The 25,434-nt window shown below is 44.6% G+C and overlaps 1 protein-coding gene across 4 annotated transcripts in view; it reads left to right on the top strand.

Moving 5' to 3' along the window:
- SERGEF (secretion regulating guanine nucleotide exchange factor) overlaps positions 1 to 25,434 on the top strand; it is a 225,000-nt gene that overhangs the window by 181,968 nt on the left and 17,598 nt on the right. The gene's annotated exons all lie outside the window — the stretch shown is intronic.

Genomic DNA, 25,434 nt, shown 5'->3' with positions numbered 1-25,434 from the left:
AGTTTGATTCTGCCTTAGATAGTTTTTTTTTTCCTGGACCTCAGTTTCCTTGTTTTAAAATAGGAAAATTATATATTCAGTTTACCGTGAAAATAGAAAAGTACTTTGGGAAGATGCTAAAAGTTTATACATATTTACTTATCACATATTATTAAGTTTACAGTCTTGAGATAAAGAAAATTTGAACTATTTCTTAGACTGAGATACACTGAAAACCGGTAAATGGTCTGAGTACTCACACTTAGAAAATGTATGCTTACTAAGTGATACGGTTTGAATGTTTGTCCCCTCCAAAATTCATGTTAAAACTTGGTCATTATAACAGCATTAAGAGGTGGGACCTGTAAGAGGTGTTTAGGTCTGCCCTTATGAATGGACTAATGCTGTTATGGAGGGAGTGGGTTCATCCTGACTTACTCTTGCATGTACATGTGCTCTCTCTCTCTCTCTCTCTCTCTCTCTCTCTCTCTCTTTCTCTCTCTCTCCCTCCCCCTCCCCTCCTCTGTCTCACTCTCTTGCCGTCTACCATGTTACGATGCATCAGGAAGGCCCTCACCAGATGCTGGCACTTTGATATTAGACATCTCAGCCTCCAGAACTATAAACCAATAAACGTCTATTATTTATAAATTATCCAGTCTGTGCTATTCTGTTATAGCAGCACAAAATGTACTAAGACACCAAGTGAGTGAATATATGAATGAATAGCTCCAGGAAAGGCAAACCCTGAAGAAAGGTCATTAACTTTTTCTTCAACATCCCCTACTTCATGCATTCAATCAGCATTATTCACTGAGTGCCTAATATGTGCCAGGGCACTATGCCAGGCTGAGAATATAAATAGGATGTGGTCCTTGACCTTAAGGGATTGGAGATCAATGTGAGTGTTCAATACGGTGTGATAAGCACTGGCCCCAGGATGGGTAAAGAAGTGGGTATTAGTGCTTTGGCAACCAGAGCAGAAATCACCTCTATCTGAGCCTGTCAGGAAAGGTGTCACCAAGGAATTGGCCTTGGAGTATAGGATTGTTCCAAGAAGGAGGAAAGCCCTTTTTACAGTCCTTGTCACTGGCTTCCTTCTTCCATTCCATTAAATTCTGTCATCAATTTCCTCTCCTCCTCCAACAAACTAATCTCAGGAACTCAATGTTTATGTGTTTTTTGTTTTTTTTTTTTCTTTTTCAACCTACCCAAATCTGCTTTTATACTCAAAACCAACACTTAGGTTTAGTCATAACAAGGTTTTAACACTTGGTCTTAAAACAATGGTTTTTTGAGGATCAGGGTAGTTTACATTGTTACCCCTAAAAGTTTTCATCTGAAATAGTTTTAAGCTCTATTAGGGATTTTGTTTGTAGGTTTACTTTTTCACAGCTGATAGGAGGAGTGTTGCAATTTGTTGGTTAGTAGTTGGATTTTTTTTGGCTGGTGTGGGGAGAGGATTGGTGACAACTGGTTTACCCCAGCTCCTGTTATTTTACTAGATAAATAATCACTATTTTGCTTACCCGTAAAGAATCAAGGGTTAATTCATGGTCTTCTTTGTGTTTTAAGGTAAAACGATAATGGTTAATGAATCAGACTTTAAAGTGGCATAGCCCTTTACAACTTACAACATGTCTTGACTATTCATGTTCTTCTTTTCTGGTCAAAAGGTGGTCCACAAACCAGAGGCAGGGAGGGAGACGCTAATTAGAAATGGAGAACCTCAGGTACTACCTAAGACCTGCTGAATCGGAATCTGCACTTTAGCAGTATTCCCTGGTAATTTTTATGCACAATAAAGTTTGCAAGAGACTATAAAGTTAGTGGTTTGTCCGATTTATTGACTAGGACATTGAAGTCTGGAGAGATTAGGGAACTTACCCAAGGTCACGTAACAAGTAGCAGAGCCAGGCTTCAAGCCCTGGTCTATCTGATTCCAGTTCAGCACTTTATCACTGTCCTACTAGGTTTCTTTGTGCCATATTAACTGGAAAACACTTCCTCTGTGATTGATTCATGGTTGTGAAGAAGGAAGAAAGTAACAATTTTTCAAAGTATAAATGTTTCTTCTTGGGAGTTGCAAGGGACTAGAAGAGTTAACGGGGAGCTCACAGGCTGAACCCTGACTTTATGCCAGACACTTGGACAATTATACACAGGACCTTGTTCCCATTTTACGGATGGTAAGAACCCTCAGTATTTTACTGACCTTGATGAGCCTGTAGGGACTCTCGGGGAAGCAGGGGTTGAATGTGGTATTTAAAGCTCAGGCACTAGGACTTTCTGGATTGGAGGTGAAGGAATCAGATGTTGGACATTTCTTTTCATCCTTAAAATAAGATTCTCTTCTGGTATGAGGCTTTGACTAATCAGGTTGGGTGGCTGCCCGCTTCTTCTGGAGTCAGGAACTTAGGCTTTGGCCACTAGGAACTCCTCTTGATTTATGAACAACTCTGTCTTGTAGAGTAAAAGCGGTTTTCCCAAAGAGGAAAAAATAGCTTAAAAGAAGGCCTTGAAGAATCAAGATGACAAAATGTATTATTTATAAGGACCTAAAATAAGTGCCAGATCCTCCACTTGAAGTGAGCAGGCGACAGCCGTGCGCTGTGTGGAGTAGAGCCCAGCTGACTCCAGCTGGATCCACACGGCAGGGCTGGTCAGCCACAGCTCTGCTCACTATTCCAAGGCTCTTCTCGGAAAGACTCCTGCTGCCGGTGCAGGCCATCTGTGGCGCTCATATGAATGCGTCCCGGCTTACAAGCTTAAAGAGAAAATTCTTGAAGGAAGCTGGAGGAAATGCAGTGAGAATCTGTGGATTGGTAGAAAGAGGCCACAAACACACACTCATACCTGTAACACACACGCATGTAAGATTACATCAACTTCCCGACTTACTCACTCAAGGATACAGACACGTTTTGAGAGTGAGGAGTCCAGGCAGCACACAGTAGATACGGGGTATCTCAACTCCGCCTTCACTAGCCCCTAGCTCCCTAGCGGAACTTGCAGCTGCAGGTAACACCATCCATGCAGAATAGAGTTCTGTTGCATCCAGGAATCAGCTCCTTCTTGCTGCATCACAGGCCTTTTTCACTCAAGGCTTGTCTCATCATTCTTGAAGAACTTAGTGCTGCTATGTTTTCCTTTAAGAGAATGTTCACAAACATTTCTTATACAAAAAGCTCTTCCACTTTTTGAAGCAAACTAATGGTCAGCAAGTCTACATCTTTATCCAGTGGGGAAAAATACAGATTCAGTGTCTAGGAGTCTCTGATCAATAGCCAGCATTACAGAAAACCCATTTCCTTGCCACTCATCCTTTCACTCTGGCCTAATACCTTTGTTATCTGGAAGTTCGTGATACTGAGTTAGACCTGAGGATCATTTCCCAAATCTGTTTTTCTGGAGGGCAAGATTCAGTGATGCGGCGAGAGGTAACTGAAGAGTAGGAGGTGATGCTGAGGGATTTCTGAGGGCACCCAAGGCAAGTAGGAGATTGTGCTGCAGCTCCAGAACTGTTACAAGTCTTACCAACAGAACAATAGGCTAGGATTTGAACATACACTGCAGATTTCAGAGCCTTCTCACCGAACTCTAATTCTTCCTGTGTCATTGTCTTTCTCTTCCTCTTCAAAATTTCTCTTCTGGGATATGGTGACTACACTGTGGGGAGAAATGCTTTTAGTAGCTCTTTCTGTATTTGGAGCTTACTTTGTGTTCTCTGTTGGCTGATGGCTCCCTCCCCAGCCATAGGAGCTGATTATGATCCAGCGGCCCTGATGCAGTCCCCTGGCAGCATCAACCTGGTTTTGCCTCTGGTTCTGATCTCAAGGACCCTCTAGTTTCCTCTTATCATAATGGTTGCCCCTAGAGGGCAGGATTCAATAGGCTGAGAGGTTTACCTACATGCCCTGGCAGTACAGGGAGCCTTCAAGAAGATGGATGTCTGACCTTTCTACCCCCTACATCCCAATTCAGAATAATAAAATCTCAGGCTTGAGATAAATTTTCGGCATTTTAAAATCCAGGCATCTATTTAATATTTGAACGAGAGGCGGCGTGGTATAGAAGAAAGAACACTGGCTGAATTCAAATCCCATCTTCACCACTTTCTAGCTGTGTGATCCTGGGCTGGTCACCTGATCCTTATAAGCAAGGAATGCCTTGCAGGGCCCTGCTGGAGAATAAAGATAATCTAGGTAAAGTCCTGACATATATGATATGCTTCATAAGTAGTAAGTACCATTATCCTGTAAACCAGAGCTTTCAAACTTTTTCCTTCAGAACACTTGAATTCTTTCACATATTCTCTATCATATATGATGTTTAGATTCCTCACAGCCCTGGTTACTTTATTTGTTATTATTATTACTATTGTTATTTTTATTGTAAAATATATATGACATAAATTTATTATTGTAACCATTTTAAGCATGCAGTCTAGTGGCATTAAATACATTCACATTGTTGTGAAAGCATTATTACCATCCATCTCCAGAACATTTTTATTTTCCCATACTGAAATGCTGTACCTATTAAACAGTAACTCTCACTCCCCATCCGTGCAGCCTGGGCACTCTATTTTGAATAGCATGCTCCAAATTCCTCAGTGTCTTTCTTCCCATTGCAAATGGAGGTTAAAAAGAGCCTCTTGGAAGGGTTTGAGTTCTTCAGACTCCCACTGGGGAGCCCGAGAATTAAAAGTCTATACCAGTTGCGGCAAACTTTTGGGATTGCAGATGGTTACAAAATTAGTGTCAATATAGCTGCTTTGCATGGAGTGGATCTGGCAAAGAGGCTTCTAAGCACTGATACATTCCTTTCAGAAATATCAAAGGATATGGCTTGGCATAGCTTTGGGGAGAAACCAACAGTTTTCGAATTCTTGAATAGCATCTACCTTATGGTGAAGATTAAATGATATAATTCATGTCAAGTGTATAATACAGTGCTTGGCACAGATCAGGCCCTTATATGTAGGCTTTTGTTACCATAATTGCACTATGGCAGAGATTACATATATGTTTTGGTAGTTAATTCCCATGATAGGTAGATACCATTTTCATCTTATCTGAGGAAACTGAGTCTCTGGGCTGCTAAAGCCCCCAAAATTACAGAGCTAGTAAGTTATAGAGTAGCAGAGCTGGGATTCAAACCCATACTCTTTCTCTTATAAGATGCTGCCTGTTGTGATACACCAAGAAAGGAACCCTGTGAGTGAGGTGTACTGACTTCATCTTGGTGTTTCATCTTTCGGTATACCCTGGCCCTTTTCTAGGGTCATACCATCTTGCTGTTTCTTATTCTTAAAATCATACACCTAATGTCCAACCTTCAGAGCTTTCTGTATTTACCAGTCCCCATTCTCTCTGTGAGTGAAGTGATCTCTCACAGTCTTCCATAAGCTCTAAAGTAGGAAACCAAAAGCATGTGTGCAAACCATGGAACTCTCTGGCTTTATTCAATGAGTATCTAAGAGCTAATGAACTGCACATAGAATTTAGAGGAACGTTGACTAGGATTTGATCAGAAAATGGTACTTTCCAGGACATTCAAGGCACCCACAAACACTAGGTAGAGTTTGTTCAGAAAAGAAAATGCTTACATTTGACTTCTGTGAGTGATTGGGATTCATTTTCCTTTCAGAAAACAAGAACCAAGTCACACTCTCTTGCTCTTTCATGGTTGCTAGGAAGCTAAAGCCAACCTGGATGCTCAATTTCGGCATGTATATAAGCTCCTAGGGCTGGCATTTGGATACGACTCCTTTCCATGGTTTTGAATTTCCGCTTGTATTTTATTTACTGTATTATAGGAATACCCTTTCAAAGGAGATGAGCTTAGAGTAAGTAAATCAATAAAAACTATAAGCCCCTAGAGGTCAAGGGCCATTTTCATTTACTTTAGTGTCCCCAGCACATAACTCAGTATCTGGCATATAGTAGATGCTCAGTAAATGTTTGTCAATTGAATGGATGAAAGTGATTAATGAATCAGCATTCAAAATGACTTAAGAATGCCATCTCTGGTACCTTCCTTTGGACTTTCAGATAACAAGGCCATCAAGGTGGAAGCTTTAGAAGGTGTTCCTTGGATTTTGGAGGTCTATCATTAAGAAAGTGTGTGCACATTGCTAGACATCGGAAATAATATTGGCTTAAACAAGACAGAAGCATTTTCTCTCACTGTTATGGACTGAATTGTTTCTCCCCAAAATTCATAGATTAAATCCCTAACCCCCAATGTGACTGTATTTGGAGATAAGGTATTTAAGGAGGTAATGAAGGTTAAGTGAGGTCTTAAGGATGGAGCCCTAATCTAATATGACATATCATTATGAGAAGCAGAAGAGACGCTAGGAATTCCTCTCCCTTTACATGCAGAGGAAAGGCCATGTGAGGACACAGCAAGAAGGCAGCCATCTGCAGGCCAGGGAGAGACTTGCTAGAAACCAACTCTGATGGCACCTTGATTGTAGACGTCTAGCTTCTAGAACTGTGAGAAAATTAATTTCTGTTGTTTCAGCTACCCAGTCTGTGGTATTTTTTGTTATGGCAGCCCAAGCAGACTAATACATTCACGCATGACAGGTCTGATGATATCCCCCCCAAGATTGCTATAATAGTTCTACAGATATCAATGGCCCTAATTATTTCTATCTCTCTGTTTCACTATCCTTAACATAGGCCTTTGTCTTCAAGATTTTCTCAAGGTCCAAGATGGCTGCTAGCAATATTCAGCCAGATAGAAGGGAGAAAGGACAAAAAGAGGCCTTTTTGTTTTTTTTTTTTTTGAGACGGTGTCTCGCTCTGTCACCCAGGCTGGAGTGCAGTGGTGCGATCTTGGCTCACTGCAACCTCCACCTCCTGGGTTCATGCCATTCTCCTGCCTCAGCCTCCTGAGTAGCTAGGGCTACAGGCGCCCGCCACCATGCCCGGCTAATTTTTTGTATTTTTAGTAAAGACAGGGTTTCACCGTGTTAGCCAGGATGGTCTCAATCTCCTGATGTCGTGATCCGCCCGCCTCGGCCTCCCAAAGTGCTGGGATTACAGGCATGAGCCACCGCGCCCGGCCAAAAAGAGGCCCTTTTAAGGCACTTTCCCTGAAGTGGTACCAAGCAATGTCAACTAAAAACTGGCCAGAGCCTAGTTACATAGCCAAACCTGTTATGAAGGCTGGGAAGTGAGACTTTTAGCTGGGCATATGTTTATCCTGAATAAAATTTGAAGTCTGTTACCAGGAAAGAAGAGGAGAATGGATCATAAGTAGGTAACCAGCAATCTATGCCTCAAAGAGCAGGAGAATTTTGGGGAATAAAGGAAGCTGGAAGTCAGCATCTCACTCACAAAACAGTCCCACTTCTCAGCACCTGAGCAGTACCCTGAGTGCCCTAAGCAAGGTGATGAGAGGAGATGGCTCTCGCCTACAGATTAGTCCAAGCCCCGTGCTTGACTGTAGGGCACTACTCAGTTTGGGCCTAGCCACCCTCCCCGCCTTCTCTTCCCCTGTTTGCCAATACCTTGCCCCCAGCCCTGTTCCCCAGATATGCCTGCACTTACCTACATTGCAGTTCCCTCTACTTGGGATGTCCTTTGACACTTTAATATCTTATCCATTCTTTCAGGCTCCATCCAAACTGTTCCTCCTGGGAGCACCTAACTTGCTTTCAAAGAGTAGAGCATGGAAAGGGGTCGGGGGAGGGGGATGAGTGAGGAATAGCCTTACAGTGGAGAAACCTGGCAAACACTACCTTGCCCAGGTGACCAAGGTTAACATCATCAGTGATAAATCATGTTGATAGTATATAACTTTTATATAGTGTGATGATAAGGACACTTCACCTCTGTGGTCTTCCTCCTCCAAGCCCATAATCCCAGTCTAACTATGAGTAAAACATCAGAAAAACTCAATTGAGGGACATCCTACAAAATACCTGCTAGTACCCAAAACTGTCAAGATCATCAAAAACAAAGTTGGAGAAACCGTAGCAGACCAGAGGAGACTAAGGAGACATGATGGCTAAATGTAATACGGTATCCTGGAGCAGAGAAAGGACATTAGGGAGAAACCAGCAAAATCTAAATACAATATGACGTTTGGCTAATAGTAATGTACCAGTGCTGGTCCCTTAGTTGTAACAACAGATGTACCACAGTAATATAAGATGTTGACAATGGGGGAAACTGGGGGAGGGATATTTGGGAACTTAGTACTATCTTTAAAACTTTTCTGTAAACCTAAAGCTATTCTAAAATTAAGAGTTTATTAAATGAAATCTCTGTGCTCCTCCTCACTGATGGTATGACTTGGGCAAGTCACTTGACCCCTCTAGGCTCGGTTCTTCGATGTAAAATGGGGGTGACGTACCTTCACTGCAGGATAGGAAAAAAACTTCAGTGAGACAGTGTGCATGATGGCACTTTGGAATCAGTGAGCCTCGGCCCTTGGGATGGCTTTGGGTGCTTCACATGTTATTGTTCAAATGCAGATTCCACTCCTGCCTCTCTGAAACTCCACACAGGGAGCCGCTCCAGAGGTTTCCCCAAAGGCTGCAGTTGCTGGTACCTAGCAAAACCCTGCCCTGTCCCCATTTGGAGTTCTTTTTCAGCCAGAATTTCTGTGTGGGTAACTTCCCCTTCACCTCTCTTGATAGCTTGCTCTTATAGACTAAGATTGCATTTTTATTTTCATATTTCACTTCATTTTTCCCCCTTGAATTTAGTTTTTCTCTTTAGGAATCAGCATATGACTCAAACTGCCAGTTCTAAATTTAGTATCGCCTGTGATACGGAGAATGCATTTAGTGCTGCCTGGGATATGTATTTGGAAATAATGGTTTTATTTATCCACATCCAGTAATTCTGCTGCCTGCCTGCTGGGTTCTTTCAGGAAAGAGTTTGTCATCTCCTTTCCTCCTAATGATGAAATGTTGCTTGCTCAAGTCCCAGAGGCCCAGCCTGAGCCAGATGCTGGTGACTTGAGTCTCTGTTTAATTAAACAATACCATTCCCAGGATTCTGCAGTCATAAGGTTCTGTCTATGGCTTCTGTTTAGAGGGAATTTGGAAATAGATCTAGAAGGGGCTCATGGACTCTTTGGATCCTGTAGGCTTATTTCTGGGCCTCAGGCTGGTAAGATTTACCCCTTTTTTGGGGAGAATTGCCCCTTCAGTGCTGAAATATATGGAAGGAGGTGGAAGCTCTACGTGTATGTAGCTGTGTCCTATGTTGTGGATGCTGAGGACTTAGAAGCAGTAAATCACATTACTCTCTTGCCCTCTGAGAAGCTCTTCTCTTTTGAGTGAGATGGACACATATACACATGATTAGAGTGCAATGTAAGAACTGCTGTATTACAGCAATGTACTTGGCACAGAATTAATTTAGAGAGATTAATCTATGTGATAAGGAAAGGCATGCAGAGAAGAGGTGATATCTCAGTAGAGATTTGAAGGATAATTTTATAGGTGTTTGTAAGGGAATGAGGAGGGCATTCTAGGCAGAGGGAATAGCATATGCAAAGACATGGAGGCATGACATAGCATATTATGTTTGAGGAACTGCAATTAATTCATTTATTTAAAAAAAATGTATGGAGCACCTACCGTCTACCTGGTGCCATGCTAATCATTAGGGTTTTGATAATGACCAAGTTAGATAAGGTTCCATTCTCCCAAAGCTTGCATTCTTGTAACGTAGTTTGTATGAGGGAGATGAGGGGTAATACATGATAAGTTAAGGAGATAGGCAGTGTGTATTAGTATAATAATATGAATAATTATTAGTATTCATAACCTAAAAATTATTAGTCTCCCATAATAAAGTACCACAATCTGTGTGGTTTATGATAGGAATTTATTCTCTCATATTTATGCTGTCACTTCTGGAGGCCAGATGTCCAAAATCAAGGTGTCAGCAGGGCCATGCTCCCTCTGGAGGCTCTAGGAGAGACTGTTCTCTTGACTCTTCCATCTTCTGGTGTTTCCAGGCATTCCTTGGCTTGTGGCTGCAAAAACCCTGACCCTGCCTCTGTCTTCACATGGCCTTTTCTGTGTGACTGCATCTTTTCTTCTTTCTCTTATAAAGAAGAGAGATTGCACTCATTCCAAGGTCTTTAACCTGGTTACATCTGCAGAGACTCTGTGGCTCTAGGGGAGAATCTGTTCTTTGCCCCTTCCAGCTTCTGGTGGCTGCTGCCATTCCTTGACTTGTGGCCACATCACTCCAGTCCCTGCCTCCATGGTCACACTGCCTCCTCCTCTTTTGTCTGTGTGTCAGATTTCCCTCTGCTTTTCTCTTGTGATGACGTTTAGGCTCACTCAGATAATCTAGGACAAGCTTCTTATTTCAAAATCCTTAATTATATGTGCAAAGACCCTTTTTTCCATAAAAGGTCACATTCACAAGTTCTGGGGGTTAAGGCATTGACTGACATCTTTTGGAGGACCATTGTTCAACCCACTATACAGTCCAAGATTGTAAGGTCTTTGTATATTCACCTTATGAGGTAGGTTTTATTATCCTCACTTTTCAGATGAAGACACTGAGGCTCAGAGAAATTAAGTGATTTGCCCAAGGTAATTCAAAAAGGAAGTAGCAGAACCAGTGATTGAAACCTGGCTTTGTCTGACTTTGAAGCCCATTCTCTTCCTCACATGGCATACTGACCAGAATTGTTTAGAAGTCTGTCCTTTGGCTTAATACACAAGTGTCCAGTTGAGGGGGTTGCAGGGAGCCACACCTAGCTATTACCAGGCAGTATGACCTTAGTAGGAGCTAGTTTGAGAGAACTGTTAGAGGATAGAGAGCAGGCTGCAGTGGATATGGGCAGGAAGTCTGGGGGAGGGAGGGCAGTGGGGATGGGGGTGACAATGAAGAGAAGGGGCTTGGAGTTCAGGACAAGGGCAGGAATACCCACCAAATGAGGGAAATAGCACTTAAAGGAAAAGTAGGGCCAGGTGCAGTGGCTCATGCCTATAATCCCAGCACTTTGGGAGGCTGAAGCGGGAGGATCACTTGAGCCCAGGAGCTCGAGAGCAGCCAGGACAACATAGTGAAACCCCGCCTCTACAAAAAAAAAAAATTTTTTTTAATTAGCCAGGTGTGGTGGTGTGCACTTTTAGTCCCAGCTCCCCTGGAGGCTGTTGGGGAGGATCGCTTGAGCCTGGGAGGTTGAGGCTGCATTGAGCTTTGATAGTGCCACTGCACTCCAGCCTGGGCAATAGAGTGAGACCCTATCTCAACAACAACAACAACAAAAAAGCAAACGTGGGCCATGCTTTACCATCGTAGAGTTTTGCCCAGCACCCCTGGTTCTTTGATGTGTGAGGGGCTCCTATGCTTGCCTACAACTGGGAAGGTCTCTGACTGGGGTGGATATAAGCTGGAGGGCCTGAGATGTGTAGAGAAGGGCTCTCTGGGTTTGTATTATTCATTCCTCCTGAGCATTGCCATGAGTGAGCACTGGAAATTCAGAGATGAACATGTTTTGGTCCTGCACCGGAGGCAGAGTGGCAGAGTAGAAAAAGATCAAGAACCAAATCCCTGCTCTGCCTCTCATTCACCGTGTGACCTCAGACGAGGCACTTTAGCTTTCCAAGCCTCTGTTTTGTTATCTGAAGAATACAGATTTTTTTGAGCTTTGAAGGAGATAAAAATGAAAAGTGAGTGGCACACCCCTGGAATATAATAGGGTCAATGAATGTTACTTTCATTTAATCAAAAAACTCTCTTGCTGAGCAGAGCAATTGTTTCCAAACTGGAGGCTCTGCAGCCTTGGAGTCCTCAGAGTCTATAACACATACACCTACATGCACCATTGTTTTCAAATATTGTAGATGGCATGGTGTTGACTAAAATACAGTTGCATTTATAGGCTTTACTGAATTAATGGTGACTCTTGGTTATTAAGTATTGCTTTGATTGGTGTATATGGAGATCCTGAAATTCTTTGATATTAAAAAGGAGTCTTCAGACTCAAATATGTTGGCAACCACTGGCGTACCATGGAAGATAGAGATATAAACTGACAAATAAGATTATGGGTGAATAGTGTTATTACAGAGCTATTGCAGACGCATAGAGGAAAGCTAGACAGCTGCCTGAAGAAATCTGGGAAGGAGGAGGTGATACTTAGGCTAGGCTTTCAAAGATGAGTAGGAGTTTCCCTCCTTTGGAGAGAGGGCCTTGCAAGTATAGGGAACAGCAGGTTCAAAGTCTAGGTGGCAAGGACTTCAGTTTTGGTGGGAGTTGGAGTAGGAGACAGGCCAGAAAAGGAGCTAGGAGCAGGGTCAGGACCAGGCCTTGAATGCCATGCTATAGAGTTTAAGATCACCTTAGGCAGGGGAAATCAGGGGCGGAGTTTAGATAGAGGAGTAATAGTGTTTGACCTTTTAGAAAGATCATTGCCTTTGCAGCTTGGAGAGTAGAGCTGGAGAGACCTGTGAAAAGGAGGCAGTTGTGGAGGAGCAGAGTGGGACTCACAGCAGAGCACTAAAGCACAAAGTCTCAGGCAGTATATACCCTGGGCCTAAATCCTAGCTCTACTCCTTAACAGCTGAGTGATCCAATTACTCAGTCTCTCAGTTCCTCGATTTTCTTATCTGTGTGATGGATATAATAATGTATCTATCTCATGGGATTTTTGTGGAATATAAATAAGATACATATGTATGGAGCCCGGCACACTGTAGCTACTTAGTAGATATTTTCTGTAAAATTTCATACTTCATTTTTTTCTTATAATCACCCTAAAAAGGAAAATATATTTGCTTGTTTTCTTGTTTTACAGACAAGCAAATTGAAACTCTTCGAGATTAAGAAACTTGCCTAAATCCCCCCAGGTAGTGTGGCTCAGAGGTCTGAGTTCCTCTGAGCCTTTGCCCTTTCCACTGGGAGACGCTGTTTCCTGTGTCTCACTCAATCCTGATTACAAGTAAGTTCACTTATGCCTGGGGCAGAGCGGACACCCAGAAAACCGTAACTATATAGTGTCCATGAACTCTAACAAAGAAGTGTACACGTGGTCATAGCAGGCTGGCTCTCCCAATCCTCAAGTCTGTCCGTCTTAGGGAAAGATGGGATATGCATAGAGTGGTTTGGAAACCTCGCTCATCCAAAGTCACCTGCTGGAAGAGCCTTCCTGATGGCTGAGGGCATCCATTTCTGGTTCTGTGGCCTTTCAACCCAGAGGACAAATGAAGTCAACTGGCCTCCCTGAGTTTAGGTTGGAGTGGTTATAACATCATCTTTACCAAGGAGAGCTTGAGAAAGGGTGCAGCCTTTGGGTTGAAAACTTAAATTGCCCCTTATTAGCTATGTGATCTTAGCAGAGTGCTCAAACCTCAGTTTCCTCAACCAAACCAGCATTAATAACACTAACCTTGCAGAGTTGTTATTTGGATTAAATGATACAGAGCCAGGCTGTCTGGGTTTGAATCCCAGCTCTACCACTTACTAGCTTTGTTATATTGATCAGATAATTTAATCTTCGTGTGTCTTGGCATTCTTGTCTGTAAAATGGGTATAATGATAGATCCTAATTCAAAGAGTTGTGGTGAATATTAATGAGTTAATACATGGAGGCCAGGCGCGGTGGCTCATGCCTGTAATCCCAGCACTTTGGGAGGCTGAGGCAGGCAGATCACGAGGTCAGGGGATCGACACCATCCTGGCTAACATGGTGAAACCCCGTCTCTACTAAAAATACAAAAAAATTAGCCAGGCATGGTGGCGGGCGCCTGTAATCTCAGCTATTTGGGAGGCTGAGGCGGGAGAATGGCATGAACCCGGGAGGCGGAACTTGCAGTGAGCCAAGATCGCGCCACTGCACTCTCTAGCCTGGGCGACAGAGCGAGACTCCATCTCAAAAAAAAAAAAAAAAAATACATGGAAAGTGCTTAGAGTAATAGTATCTAATAGTTGTATCATTGTAAGTTCTCAGTAAATGTTAGTTATTGTTATTATTATCATGAGCTTTTTCCTCTCATAGACCCTAGCAGCTGTGTAAACATGCAGGCAACTCTTTTTGACAGAGCAACACCAGCAGCAGAGGAGAGGAGAGATCTCTGGTCTTTAGGCAGATACAGAGACAATGTGCCTGTCTGGACAGGCTTCTAGGGCAAGTAGCACTCTTCCGTGTCCTTGAAGGACCCTTTGGTATACCACATATAAGGCTGCTTCCCTATAGAGAGGGTTGAGATCTCATCTGAAGGTGAAGTCATTTGTCTGTCACCACATTCCAGCCCATTACCTGAAGAGGAAGCAGCACTCTCAGACCAGAACCCAGAAATGAAGGGGGTTGGCTCAGGCCAGAGCCAGAGCTGATTCTGGATCTTGTCTCAGGCCACAAGAGACAAGACTCTGCAGGACAGATTTCCCAACCAGGGTACCAAGACAAGGATCCCCTCAGCACTTTGGGGTGGCTGGCCGGGACTGAGCTAGCAGGAGCGAGTGGTGTCAGACTGCACGCTTACCTTTCCATTTACCTGTGTGCCAAACTTCAGTATTTTTTATGTGAGCTTAAACACGTTGGGGAGTACTGTTCTGGGAGGCCATGCCTTTGAGGCAGTAGGCAAGATAGTGACCAAGTGGAAACTGCTGAAAGTTCAAATGGCAGGAAGCTTAGCAAAAGCTGCTGCAGATGTTATGTTCCAGCCCTTTGGAGAGAGAAGAGTTATTAAAGAGTCACAAACCTCATCTTGGCAGCCCTGCTTGCTTATAGATATGTTTGGATTCCTGTGATTATTTCCTTTTCATTCCCCCTAGCATTTAGTAAACTTCCTCCTGCAAATACCGCCCTGTCTCAGCTGCACTAATGGGAACTGAGGAAAGAGGGTTTCATCCATCCTTAGACTAGAGTTATTATTCAGAAAAACAATACTCCCCCTTTCTCAGGAGACACCATGGTGCTGAGAGACTTCTGGATCAGGAAAGGGGAGCTGGAAGAGGCAGAATGAGGGCTGCTTGTTCATTTGTCCTACCTGAGCGCAGCCCCTTTCAGGGCTCATTATTCAAGCAGAGTGCAGTCTTCCCACTTTCCAACAGTAGCCCAATGGAAACAATCTATAGCCTGGATTTGCCTTCAGGAGGAAGACCACTCATTAACTAGCAAAAACATTATCTTCCCCTTAGTATTTGAGGGTCAGTGTTTTTTGTTTGTTTGTTTGTTGTTGTTGTTTGAGATGGAGTCTCACTCTGTCGCCAGGCTGGAGTGCAGTGGCGCGATCTCGGATCACTGCAACCTCTGCCTCCTGGGTTCAAGCGATTCTCCTGCCTCAGCCTCCCGAGTAGCTGAGACTACAGGCACCTGCCACCACGCCCAGCTAATTTTTGTATTTTTAGTAGGGACGAGGTTTCACCATGTTGGCCAGGATGGTCTTGATCTCTTGACCTCGTGATCCACCCACCTCGGCCTCCCAAAGTGCTGGGATTACAGGTGTGAGCTGCCAAGCCCAGCCAGTTTTTGTTTTGTTTTGTTTTGTTTTGAGATGGAGTCTCGCTCTGTCACCCAGGCTGGAGTGCAGTGGCACAATCTTGGCTCACTGCAACCTCCGCCTCCTGAGTTCAAGCAATTCTTCTGCCTCAGCCTCTGGAGTAGCTGGGACTACAGGCATGTGCCACAATGCCCGGCTAATTTTTGTATTTTTTTTTTTTTTTAGTAGAGATGGGGTTTCACCATGTTTACCAGGCTGGTCTGGAACTCCTGACCTCAGGTGATCTGCCTGCCTCGGCCTCCCAAAGTGCTAGGATTACAGGCGTGAGCCACCATGCCCGGCCGGGTCAGTTTTTAAAAGTGATGAAACCCCTAAGTATTTATATAGATCAAAACCCTAAATCCAGAAACAGATCCCAGGTAAGAATGTAGATCATAACCTAAAGACTGTAATTTTTGTTTTTTGTTTTCTTAAGAGATGGATCTCATTCTGTCAGCCAGGCTGGACTGTGGTGGCCTGATGGTAGCTCACTGCAGCCTTGCACTCTTGGGCTCAAAGGATCCTACTGCCTCAGCTTCCCAAGTAGCTAGAACTACAGGTTCATGCCACCACACCTGGCTAATTTTTTAATTTTTTATTTTTGTAGAGACAAGATCTTGCTGTGTAGTCCAGGCTGGTCTCAAACTCCTGGGCTCAAGCGATCCTCCCACCTCAGCCTCCCAAAGCACTAGGATTATAGGCCTGAGCGCACCTAGCCATCCTGAAGACTGTGTTTTGTAAAAGCAGGTCATCCTGCTTGAATGAGCAAAACTGTTCATACTCCTAGTTCCCTTTGGTGTTAACTGCATCCCCAAGGAGAAGGAGAACTCAGAGGAATCAACAACATTATTTGCTTTGGCCAGGAATTCTGTCCCAGAGTTCTTAAGAGAAATTCCACTTCCTCACAGACCTAGGGTGATACATGGGCTTTGGAATCATAGTTAGCAAGCTTTGGTTTCCTCATGTGCAAACAAGCATCAAAATAGCAAAACCTACCTCCAAGGGTCATTTGGAGGATGAAATTAGGTAAATTAGATGAAAGCATCCCATCCCATGTGTATTCATCAGGGTTCCGCAGAGAAGCAGACCCAATAAGTTAAATCTCTACCTCCACCTCCATCTCAGAGAAAGAGACAGAGAAAGATAAAGAGAGAGTGCCATTGATTTGAAGGAATTGGCTCACACAGTAGTGGGGGCTAGCAAGTCTAAAATCCATAGAGCAAGCTGCAGAGTAGAGATTCAGGTAAGAATTGAGTCCAAAGGCTGGAAACTCAGGCAAAATTTCTCTGTTGCAGTCTGGAGATAGAATTACTTCTCCAATAAACCTCAGTCTTTGCTTTTAGAGCCTTTAACTGGATGAGGCCCACCCACATTACGGAAGGTAATCTGCTTTACTTAAAATCAATTCACTGTAATATGTTAGTCACATCTAAAAAATACCTTTACAGAAACATCTACACTAGTGTTTGATCAAACAACTGGTTTCCATAATTGACACAAAATTAACCATCATACCATGTAAGGGTTAGAGTTCTCAACAAAGACATTTCCTTCCAACTTCTCTTCTTCCCTCCTGTTTAAAGTCATTGCTGAGGTTTGAAGAGGTTTCACTTAATGCTGTCTCTGGCATGTAGGCCCACAAGCTGTTAGAACCTAAGCAGTGGGGTCTGTGTGTCCCTTCTATCTCTCTCAGATCTGTTTCTGCTGAGTTTACATCTCAGGGAAGCAGTGTCCCTACTTCCTGAGTCAAGCCCTGGGATAGCTTTAGTGGTTTTCCATTGAAGCCTGTGCTCCAGGCACAGATATACAGATAAAGAGTTTTCCTCTATATCCTGTACACATTGTTTTCAATCTGCTTCTCTAATATTTGCGGTGTTGCATTCCTTATTTTTGTTTCTGAGGTTTGATCAGAAGATGTGGGCTCTGCCACAGTGAGAATATTTTAGCTACCAGGATGACCTTTCTGGCACAGGTCAGTTAGCAGTGACTGAGAGACTGTAAGGAAAGATTTTTGTGGGGGAGTAAGAGTTAACTCCCTGCCTAGAATGTTTCAGGTGGCATTCTGCCTGGAAGTAGAGAGCTGGACTCCGTTCCATGACAGAGATTTATACTCTGCAGGTGATCCAAAATGCTTCTCATTTTAATGGAATGTGGAATTGCTTTTGCCAAAGTTGAAGAATGTTTTAGATGGGATCTCTAAGGTAGCAAAAGGTTGTGAAAAGAGCTCTGGACCAAGAATTAGAAGACTGGAACCCTGCTTTGCCACTGTCTCCCCACATGATCATGAGCAAGTCACCTCATGAGCTTAGGCCTCAGCTACCTTTTTATAAGATTCTGGAAACAAAACTCCACCTCATCTTTGCACAGACACCACTTGGCTGCTTTCAGAGCACTTTTACCATTCATCATCTCTGGTCCTCACACCAACTTCGTGAGGTAGACAGGATACTGGTATGGAAATTGGTACTTCTGTTTTTCAAGCAAGGCCACTAAGGTTCAAAGAGATTAAATGACTTGCCTAAATTTACACAGATGGGAAGTGATAAGGCTGGGACTGAATCCAGGATCCTTAGTCTAGCTTGTTTTAGGGTACCCTTCTGAATATGGTGATGTCCATGGAACAGTAGGGAAGAGGACACAGTGCTGTTGGCAGAAAAGTAGTGAGCAGATCTGATGTCGGAGAGGAGGTGACATTGCCTTCACGCTCTCCAAGCACCCGAGGCTTTGGAGGGAAATGATAGTCTGAGTGGACTCCCATAAACCAGAAGGAGGTTGGTCTCCAGCTACTCAGATTAACATGTTTTCTCATGCTGTTGATTCAATTCAGAAAACATTTATTGAGGCTTTATCATATGCCAGGCTCTCTACTGGGGGCAGAGTAAGTAAGCAATATAATGAAAAGTAGACTGGTAAGTTTTGTATTTGAAATGTAAACAGAGGGCTTTGGGTTTACAGTCAAAGGTACAATTAAGTCATCCTGGAGAGATGAAGGCAAACACAGCTGAGCCCTGAAGGATGAAGCAGGCTTGAACATGAGGAGAATGGAGAAAAGTGATCCCTGCCCTACTCTTCCTGCTTGGCCCCTGTGCCACAGCCACCCCTGCTATGAACTGCCATTCTACATGAAGCCAGCAGCAGACAGCCTGTTTGCTGCAGAACCTGCCAGATCTAACCCTGGTGGAGCTTTACCATTGCTTGTCAGATTTGATGCAATGCCCTGAAGCATATACTGCAAAGCAAGAGGAATTCTGCCTGGCAGCTCTTAGAAGAGTACACAGCAGGAGGGGAGGCCCATGGGCCCCTGGTAGAGAAATGGGCAGGTTGGAAGGAGGTACTTTTCTTAGTGATTGTGCCTACCCCTCTTAAGGGGCTGAGAGGCAGGAGCTGTTGCTTTGCATGTGTGATTTTAGACTGAGAGTGTTTTGTGTCTTTATTTTAAAACTGGTTTCTCAGTCTCCTGTGCAGTTTTCTGTCAGCTCGTTGCCATGGAGAAGTGGGTTGGGGCTGGAAGCTCTGTCCTTCTCTGTCAGCATTTCTGGACCCACCAGCTGCCTCCTGCCCCTTCTACAGATGGAGGGGGGGCAGGACCACATTTGGTGGGCAGACCCTTTCTCCGCAAGCACTGGAACTGCACCTCGGTTCCCTTTGGGATGCTAGTTTCATTTACCCGTGCATTGACTCAGCAACTCTACATTGAGTGTCTTTTATGTGCCAGGCATTGTGCTGTGCTCTGCAAGTACAGAAATGACTTTGGCTGGTGGCACATACATCTGTGGTGGACCCTGCCAGCCTGTTCTGTTACAACATCCCTGTCTGTTACTGTTCCTCAACCTCATTCTTTTCAGAATTTGAAGGACTGAATTTGTTTCTCTTCCAATCTTTATAACTGCTCATTTAGGAGCTCCCTGGAAGTTACCTACTTAGTCTCTCCACTCCTGGATCGTATTCTTCGCATCCGGAGTGCCCAGCACAGTGCCTGGGGCAAAGGAGGGACTTGACCAGGAAGTGTATATCTGATGGAATTCTTTGTCCAACCTCTCAGAATGTCTGTCTGTCCTGTCTTTCTTCCTCCATGCTGAGCCTAGATGCAGCATGTCTGGCAGCATGAGCTGATGGGAAACGACGGGTTTTTGAACTAGATAAATCTGTGCTTGATATGATCTGAAGCAAGTGGCTTCTTAGCTTGGAGCCTTAGTCAAACCCATTATTTTCTCTAAACCTGCATCACAAGTCTATCAGCAATTGAGTTTTGACAATTTAAAAAGCAGTGTAGAAATTCTTGGTGGCCATTTAATCCTACCAGCTGCTCTGCTGGCTACGTCCATGTGGGACCCAGATGAGAAAAGTTGTCCTGCAGAGAACCCTGGGTTGGGATCAAGAGACATGGAACTGTGTCCTGGCTGTAACCCTAATGTATTGTGTGACTTTGATCAAGTCTCTTTCCTTACCAAGACCTCAGGTTCCCTATCTGAAACATTTAGGAATTGGGTTAGGTGATCTTGGAGGGTTCTTTTAGTTCCCCAAATCTGAAGATTCAGCTTTAAAAGAAAAATCTTCTCTCAGCTGCTTCCACCACCATTACCAGTGTCCCTAGGCTGGAGGCTGACCTCAGCATGACCCCTTCTGCCAGCCTCTGGAAGCTGCTCTCCCAAGAGGCTCTGGGCTAGAACACTGATATTGGATGCAGAAATCTCTTTTGGATGTAAAAGTCTCCTTTGAATGCATCATCTCTGTTCTCACCCCCAGTCCGGTGGCTAGGCTTGGCTTGCATCCCAGAACAGAGAAGAATTGCTGGAAGGAGGTTTTTGGTGGTGGTTTTTTTTTTTTTTCTTCACCTGTATCCTGCTTTTCCTCAGGACCTGTTACCTTCCTGAGTCTTTGGCTATTAAGGATTCTATTTCCTGAGCCACCTGTGACCCAGGGCTCTGTGCTAAGCACAGTGAAGGATAAAGAGATACAGAAGTCATCGTCCTCACAGACAGTCTCACAATCTGTGACATGGACAGGTGAAATAAAGAACTACAAAGTTCATGGGAAGCTCATCAAGGGAATGCTATGGACTTGGGTTCTAGGCATCGCCCTTATTCTGTCTTCTCCAGGCCCCAGTTTTCTGTTTGGTAGAATTTTGAGGGTTGGGCCAATGATCTGTAGATTCCCTTGCTGCTCTGAAATTTAACTATAGCTCAGTGTAGGCATGATTGTTGTAGACATTTTAGAGGAAGGAGGACTTGAGCTGAGCCTTGAAGGCTAGGCTAGGATTTGGATTAGCCCAGGATAAGGGCATTCCTGATTGCGGGATGGGGAGGTGTGAGAATAGACAGATCCCAGGCTGAGGGCAGAGTGTGGGAAGCCCTTCTGACCAGAGCACAGGGTTTGTGTGGGATACAAGAAGTGAGAGAAATATCAGAGCAGGCAGCTCTTGCCTTCCATCTGAGGGCCCTAATCCTCAGGGGCTCGGGGCCACCCCAGTGATACCTAAGGACAGAGAAATAAGGCAGGTTAGAACCAGGGCATTCTCCCTAAATGGGGACCCTAGTCTGATGCATATCATGACAGAAGACCTCCGCCAAGAATACACTAGGGTCAAAGAAAGAGAGGCCACTTCTCTCCAGGTCCTTTCCTTCTCACTCCAACCAGCAGGTACTAGGTTGGTAGGAGTAGGGCACAGTGTGGGAGAATAAATCTTCCTGGGACAGCTGCCCTTGTTTCATGGTCTGTTCCTCCCCAAATGTTTTCCTGAACTCAGGGTGACAAGGGATATTTTGGCCATATCCTTGGGGTTGGATTCTAGATTCATCTACCAGGACTGTGAATCAAGGAATCACATATCCTAGACCTGGTTGTGACTTCCATCCTCCTAGTCTCCTGGCTAAGGCTATCTGACTCCTCTCACCCCTCTGTACCCACAGCTTCACAGATGCCAAGTCCTCTTGGTCCCACCTCCTTGCTTTCTCTCCGTCCTGCCCTCTTCTGCGTCCCACTGCCACTGAGACAGCTCAGGCTTTGTTTGTCCTCCTCCTCTTAGACTTTGCCTCCACCTCCAAATGATCTCCCTTAGACCCTCCTTCCCACTCAGTCTAAGTGTTTAGAAAAGTGCCTGGCATCGTGTGAGTGCATCCTAAATGTGATCTGTCATGATGGCAAGAACAATAATGATGATTGTTATTATGCCAGATTTTGCTTCTGAGGCACAGATCTGATTCTGCTACTCTGTTGTCCAAAAGCCTTAGTGGCTTCCAATTGGCTATGAAATAAAGTCCAAAATCTTTAGTCAGGCTTTTTGAGGATTATATTTCTTGAGCCATCTGCCATATGCCCCGTACTTATCATTCCAAATTTATTTCCTTCTGCTATGTTTTGCACCACTTCTTCTTCCACCAAGTGGAACTACCACCGTTATCTTTGCAATCCCCTCCTTCCCCCAGCTAGGTCTTTGTTCCCACTGTTCTGTCTACTTAGAATGCTCTTCCTTCCCTCTCCCCTAACTTTTCTTCTTCCTCCAGGAAGTCTCTTCTGATCCCTCAGATTATTTATTCCTTGCTAGCAGGTGCCATGAATGGTTCATTTTATATCCCTTATGATATCTACCAAGTAAGACAAAATAGACATTTTATGAATGACTGGAAAGACCTGGTTTAGCCCCCTATTTTCAAGGAAGCTAGAGTTTGAATTAGGGAGTTGTCAGGACTTGTCCAGCCAAACCCCAATACCTATATATTCCTTTGGAGAGATCCAGAAGTTCTCTAATGGACAAGTATTCAGTTAGCTGGCTCCACATGGTCATGACCCTATAAAGTGTATACAAGCCAATTGGCTCCTCTTACAGCAAACTGGCAGGAAAGGGTAGAAATGCGGGGAATACTAGCTACGAAGTTGGTCCCTGCTGGGTTGAGATAGGGATCAGTCATACAAGGTGTAGGGGCCTCTATTATCCTGGAAATGTCACTATCCTGGAGGGCCCATTTGTGACTAGGGGTCTGACAGCAAGCGTCTTAAGGTAATTATCATTGGGTGAGATGGCTTGGATGTTTGTCCCCTCCAAATCTCATGTTGAAATGTGATTTCCAATGTTGGAGGTGGGGCCTGTTGGCAAGTGATTGGATCATGAGGGCAGATCCCTCTTGAGTGGTTTTGTATCATCTCCTTGGTTATAAGTGAGTTCTCTTTCTGAGTTCATGTGTGATTTGGTGTTTACAAGAGCATGGCACTTCCCCCCGCTCCCTCTTTTGCTCCTGCTTTCACCATGCAATATGCCTGCTCCCCCTTTGCCTTCCACCATGATTGGAAGCTTCCTGAGGCCCTCACCAGAAACAGATGCTGGCACCACGCTTCCTGTAGAGCCTGCAGAACTGCGAGCCAATTAAACCTCTTTTCTTTATAAATTATCCAGCCTCAGGCATTTCTTTGTAGCGACACAAGCACGGACTAATACACTGCACATTCACATTCCAAGGGGCCCAAGCCAGGCAGCAACTTGGAGGACAGATAAGAAGTTCAGGCCCTTGGTAGTGGGATGTCAGGAGAGCATAGGCAGAGTGTGAGGGTCCTGCTCAGCCAGTAAGAGTTTGACTCAGGCCTTTAGCCCCAAGAAACTCTCAGATTAGGGGACACTAATCTTGTGGCTGCACATTCTAGGGGGTCAGCAGGGCTATCAAAGGGAAATGGGCTCTCTTCCTGGGTCAGGATTGACTTAGAAATTGGCATGTTCTCAATTTGGAAACACCTTGTTCTGGTCTTCATTTCCCTTAAGTGGGCAGGACTGGGGGAGGCAATGGCTGCCATATAGCTAGGCTCAGATATGAGTCCTGCCTCCCCTCCTGGTTCACAGCCTGGCTTACCAGGCCCTTGCTTCCATTTCAAAGTCAAGTCATGATCATGCCACCCTGTAGGCCACCATTTGGAAAGGCCAATCCCAGGCTGACACTCATTGCCTGTAAATGACGTGGAATTAGGGTAATCAGTGGCTCCTAATTCCCCAACAAATGCAAGTGCTGTGCTAATTGCCAGGGTCCACGCCGGCAGATCCCTGGTTGGCAGCATCAAACAAGAGAAGTGGTAATTTGGGGGCTGGAGTTGGGGACAGCCTGCTTCGTTGGCTGAGCCAGCTAAAAACCACATTACCCCCTGGGTGAGCCACAGTGCAGACAGCCAGGGCCTGGCTTCCGTATCAGTAAAGGGACCAGGTGAGTGGCCCAAAGTATGTTTATAGGAGCTGAACCTTGGCACCAGTGCTTAGCAGTTGCTTGTCCATTAATGGGTTGTGTTGTTGTTGCATGGGTTTTGGTGAATTTTTTTGTGGGGGGGAGTTATTTGAGGAAGATTCCACAAGCAGCCTGGCATGGCACTGCCGGGGCAGCTCATCAGGGATAAAGCATTCCGAACCTTGGTCTGCTGTTACCATGGCAGCATCACACGTCCGGACATTCCAGGCAACCCTTACTGGCATCTGCTACCGTGACAGATTCAGATGGAGAAGGAACACTGCTCTTCTCCATTATAAACAGAGCAAGTTGTGGAGACAGGGGAGCCATTCACCAAGGACCCGGGCCTTAAAGAAAATGCTATTCCATCGAGTTGGGGGCTTCTTGATGAAATAGTATTTGAGTGGTTGTTAAAGCTTTTCTGTTGGGGGAGAGATGCAGCATCAGAAGAGACCTCCTGGAGGAGAGAAGTAAGGGGAGGTGGGAGCAGCATGAACAAAGTCCTGGCTCAGGGGTGGGGTGGTAAATAGAGTGTGTAGATGGGGTACACGATTGAGTTTGGTGGGAGAACAGACCTTGTTGGAGGTAGGCAGATGTTAGCCATACCTCTCTGAATCCTGCTGGTTTGAGCCCTGTCTGGCAAAAGCCTGACTCTGTCATCACGCCACCCAGATTCTACCTGATGCTTTCCTCTCCTGAGGAACGGGAAGTGACGGCCTCACCTCACTTCAAGTGGGCACTTCTCCCTTTCTCTTTTGGGTCACAGTTGTTTGTGATATTTCTCGTGCCCATTAGAATAATTGAATCTCTACATTTCAGATGGGAAGATGCTTTCCTAAGGTCACCCAGCAATACAGAGGCTGTGGAACTAGGAGTTACAAATTTAGGATCTGGACAGGCTGACGTTGTTTTGAGTCCTGGCTCCACCACTTAGTTTTCAGCCGAGCCTGAGCCTCAGCTAAGCCTCAGCTTCTTCAAGGGTAAAATAGTGATCCAGAACATTCCTGCCCTCTTGGCTTATTGTGGGTGTGAAATGAGATAACAGAAATAGTACAGCATAGTTCTTGATATATGGTAAGAGCTCAGGAAATGTTCATTATTAAATGTTAGTTATTTTCCATATAAATGGACCATCATATTCATCTTTGCTCCTTCCTCCTTCTCTTTCCTTGCATACATAAGGTACCCAAATATCACTTTATCTAGAATTGATATTAGAGGAATGTTTGTTGACTAGTTGAATGTGCGAATGATGGGAACAAGGAACCATCCATGTTGCTGGGCTCTATACTTCTGTCTAGTGTTTTCAGCTTTGGTGCAGTTTAGTCTCCATAGGGTGGGAGCCAGGCCAAGCTTAAAGTCTGTCCTGTGTAGCTCAGCTTGCAAGTCAAGTGACTTGCTCATTCAGGTTTCATACCCAGCTGCCCTGTAGCCCAGGACTTAAACTTCCCAGGGCTTTGGGTTTCTTGAAGGACAAATGGGATGGATTCCTCCCTACTTTTGGGCCCAATAAATGGTATTCATGGTAACTGACATCTAACTTTATAACATACAAAAGGTTTCCATTCACTCTTCCATGAGCCTCACCACAGCACTGGAATTGTCAGAACAATAGCCCCATGTTATAGATAAAGACACTGAGGCTCAGTAATAGGGAGTGGCTGGTCCAGAAGCACACACAGGAGAGCAGGAAGAGGGGATCGCACCCATCTTCTGACTCTAACACTGGTGGTCTTTCCACTGCATGAAGCTTTTAGGGTCTGTAGTTCTTTTAGG

The sequence above is a fragment of the Gorilla gorilla genome, chromosome 9 (genome assembly GCF_029281585.2).
Source record: "Gorilla gorilla gorilla isolate KB3781 chromosome 9, NHGRI_mGorGor1-v2.1_pri, whole genome shotgun sequence".
Classification (NCBI taxonomy): Eukaryota; Metazoa; Chordata; class Mammalia; order Primates; family Hominidae; genus Gorilla; species Gorilla gorilla.
Note: the sequence above shows the minus strand (reverse complement) of the source record. Positions and strands in the feature narration are given on the sequence as shown.